The sequence below is a fragment of the Solanum stenotomum genome, chromosome 1 (assembly GCF_019186545.1).
Source record: "Solanum stenotomum isolate F172 chromosome 1, ASM1918654v1, whole genome shotgun sequence".
In the NCBI taxonomy this organism is placed as follows: Eukaryota; Viridiplantae; Streptophyta; class Magnoliopsida; order Solanales; family Solanaceae; genus Solanum; species Solanum stenotomum.
Window position 1 is genome coordinate 55,029,616 of NC_064282.1, and position 3,872 is coordinate 55,033,487.

Genomic DNA, 3,872 nt, shown 5'->3' on the forward strand with positions numbered 1-3,872 from the left:
CATACTTTAATAAGGAGAATGAAGCGATTGGTGATATCACTACAAAAAATGAAAGTATTGCGACGATTTTATTACGACGGTTTCACAAAACCGCTACAAATACTAAATAACACGATGGTTTTTTTATACGCCATATTAATTATTTCAATAGCAGCGGTTAGGACTTAAAATACGATGCTTAGACCGCCACTATGTTATCTAAATTTTTAAATTTTGCTTAGTATAAACTTTTTAAGACATAAAGTTCTAAAATTGAACTTATAAATTGTAAGACATAACTTGTGACTTGAGATATAAGTTTAGTAGTTATGTCTAAGACACAAGATATACCAAGTCATACATTCAATGTATGATCTGAGGATGTAATACATGTATTAGTTTTTGAGCTTTTGATATTATTTAATTCTTTGTTTGATAGAACTTTTAGTCTTTCATTATACACTTTATTTAGTATTATATTAGATGATGTATAACTACTGCATAACAAATCATTACATCAATAATACATAAGATATTAATAAATGAATAAACATAGGTAAATACAGAACTACCACTAAACACCAAATCAAATTGTGAATAAGAAAAAATCTCATCATAATTAATCCAATAATATAAGTACATCCTATTTGGAACTATTTTTATACACTCAACCAAATAACCTTTTTAAGTATAAAAATTTGGATTGCCAATTTAATAGTACTAAACTTATGTTGGAAATCTCATTTTTCCAACAACTTATGCCCAAAGTAAAACATTCTCTTGAAAGGTTTGGACCGCAAAATTAAGTCATTATTAAAGAGAAACAAAGATAAAATTAAATACTACTATCAATTTAAGAGGGAAAATTCAAAAAAACATTATAACAGTTTAATATAGTTTATAAAGTTTCTTTACATAATTTATCCAAAGTTTTCAATGCTTACCTAATATCAAAGGATGAGCTTAAGGGCCCTAGAGAACTGTCATGGGCCACAACCCCCTCTTGACCTCCAGCTAAATGATGCATCTTGATGAGACCAATCCAACACAACAAGAATCGTCTCAAAATTCAATTCATAACTTTAAGAAATACAAACGCAATCACTAGAGCGAAATCTCAAGATTAAAGTGTCAACAAGTTTTAAAATATTTTTCAATCAAATTATATTGTGATTCATGATGTATCACCTATTGGGTATGATAGATCATCATTAAATCTACCTTTCCACAAATTTGCAGAAGATTTTGTCTTGCAGTTTGAAAAAAATCAATCAGTAAAGTTTGATGATATTTTGATTTGTCAAATAAAAATAATATGTTATTGTATATGATCGTATAAATACCTCTTATAACTTTGTATAATAATATATATTGGATGTATTATTTAGTATATCAAGTTTTAAATTTTTTTGGTAAGAAAATATATGAAAATTTTATATATTATTTTTTACCTAATATATATTATTGTATATCAAATTATATTTTAGGTTAAACATTTGTAATATAAACTTTAACCCGGATAGACGCACAATCATTATATATGCTGAGAAACCGTCAAACTTATCCCGGGATCAAAAAGAAAATTTATTGCTGCTAATTCAGAAATATATGTCCCCTTATGATTTTCGAATGCGTTGGACTGATTGCCCATGAATATACTTTAATGGTGGTTGGATACTTGAACTGGTAAGCCTATAATTATTCATAAATTTTGTTCAAAAGCAAATAATTAATTTTAATTATATTGATGATTTTTTAATTGTAGAAGTCCTCTGATGATTCTGATAATGATAAATTAACATTGTTGTTGAACTTATAATTTTGTTTCACGCAGATTTGTGGGAAATGTTCTGACTATAGTGATTCCCCACCAATGCTTTTGAATACAAAGGGGCATTTTGTGGTGGCTGATTAGTAGTTTTTTTTTTTCATGTTTCTATTTCTATTTAAGAATTTTATATTTTTACAGTGTTTAAGTTTATATTTTCATTTTTAGATTCCCTAATGTTTAAGTTTGAAATTTTTTTGGTAAAGTTGAATTGTGTTCTTTTTAGTTATAGTTGAATCTACTTATTTTATTTTTGGTTTTGTGTTGCTTGTGTTAAAATAGAGGAGGAGATGAGCACTAACAGAAGTAATGGTAGCCAAGTGGGCCACCAAGATGACATTGGGAATCTCATTGATGTCAATGACCCCAATGTCAAAGACCCAAATCAAGTGGGTGGTGTTGGTGCCATTCGTTTGCCTCCGACTGAAGGAAACATTGTTTTTCACATCAAAAGCACCATGCTTCAGCTCCTACAACTAAAGGGTTTATTTGGGGGGCTAGCTCATGAAGATCCCCACGAGTATCAGGAATTTTGTTGATGTCTCATGTGGACCGTTCTCATTTAAGAACATATCTTAAGAATCGGTCCATCTGAGGTTGTTCCCATTTTCTCTTATGGGCGAGGCAAGCAAGTGGTTGGCTGAGTTGCCAAGAGATTCCATCACTTCGTGGGATGAACTTACTACTGCATTCCAAGTGCGGTTCTTTACCCCTTTGAAGATGATGACTCTTAGGGACAACATCCAAGTTTTCAAGCGCTTGGAGGGTGAGTCAATCCATGAGACGTGGCTAAGGTTTAAGAAAATGGTGCTGCAATTCCCAACTCTTGGACTTCCAGATAATGTATTGCTGCAATATTTCTATAAAAGCCTCAATTCGGTGAACAAAGGAGTGACTGATCAACTTTCTCCAGGTGGTTTAATGCAACAGCCCTATACAATAACATCCCAACTCCTCGATTGCATGAACAAGATTAACCGGGCATGGTACACTCGCGAAGACCAGATTTCTCCTCTTATTTATAAAATGACAAAGGAGCAGATCGAAAAGATCAAGAGAGAGACCAAAACATGGCAAAGATGATGACCCAACTAGACATCTTGGCCAAAAATGTCATGGGTGCTGATACAAGAGTGTTAATGTTGTGGGTGTTGGTGGTGTAAACCCCGATAAAGCCAAATTTAAAGCGATGTACAATGAGGAAGTGAACTTCCTAGCCAACCAAGGAGGAGGTTATCGTGCAAACTACCCAAGGTCGGGTGGTAATCAAGGATGTAATAAAGATAAGGGCTGGAGAGACCGTGACATAGATTGACGTGATCGAAACGCCACTTGGAAGGAAAGAGAGGGGGAGAAGGATAAGTATGTTCCTCCCCATGAGCGTTAAAAGCCCAAATATTCTGATGGTGTCCGTACGGAAGATATGCTCTCACACATTCTCAACAATGTTAAAGGGTCCAATAAAGTGTTGAAGGAAATGAAGAAGGATGTATCGACTCTCAATCAAACAGTGACCTCTCACTCAGTCTCTATTAAGACGCTGGGTCAAATTTCTTCTCATTCCCAAGACAACAAGGGGGGTTGCCTAGTGATACTATGGAAAACCCCAAAAATGAAGCTTGAATGGGTACTTGCGTCGTGCCACGACGTTAACTAAGACGTTTCTTGAGAGGCAATCCAAGTCTTTAATGCTTTAAGCTTGATTTTGAATAACGGGTGTTGATTGTGCAAATTGAAAAGTGGAGTGCATGTGTTTGAGAATGTGAAGTTTGGCGAGCCAAAGAGTCCAGTCGACGATTCACTGAAGAGATCGGCGAGCTCGACTTGGACCGCCGTTGGACTCACAAAAAACATTAGGTGAGAGTCTATAAAACTTAGCGGGCCAATGGCTAAATCAGCGACTCGCCTAACAGGTCGGCGAGCTTGATTTTGTCCGCCGTTTGAATCCCTAAATTGACTGGAGGTCCTGTAAAACTTAGCGAGATAAGTCACCGCTCGGCGCATCATCGAGTGATTCGGCGTTACAGTGTTTAAGTTTCTGTTACCCTTTTAAGAATTTTGAGTC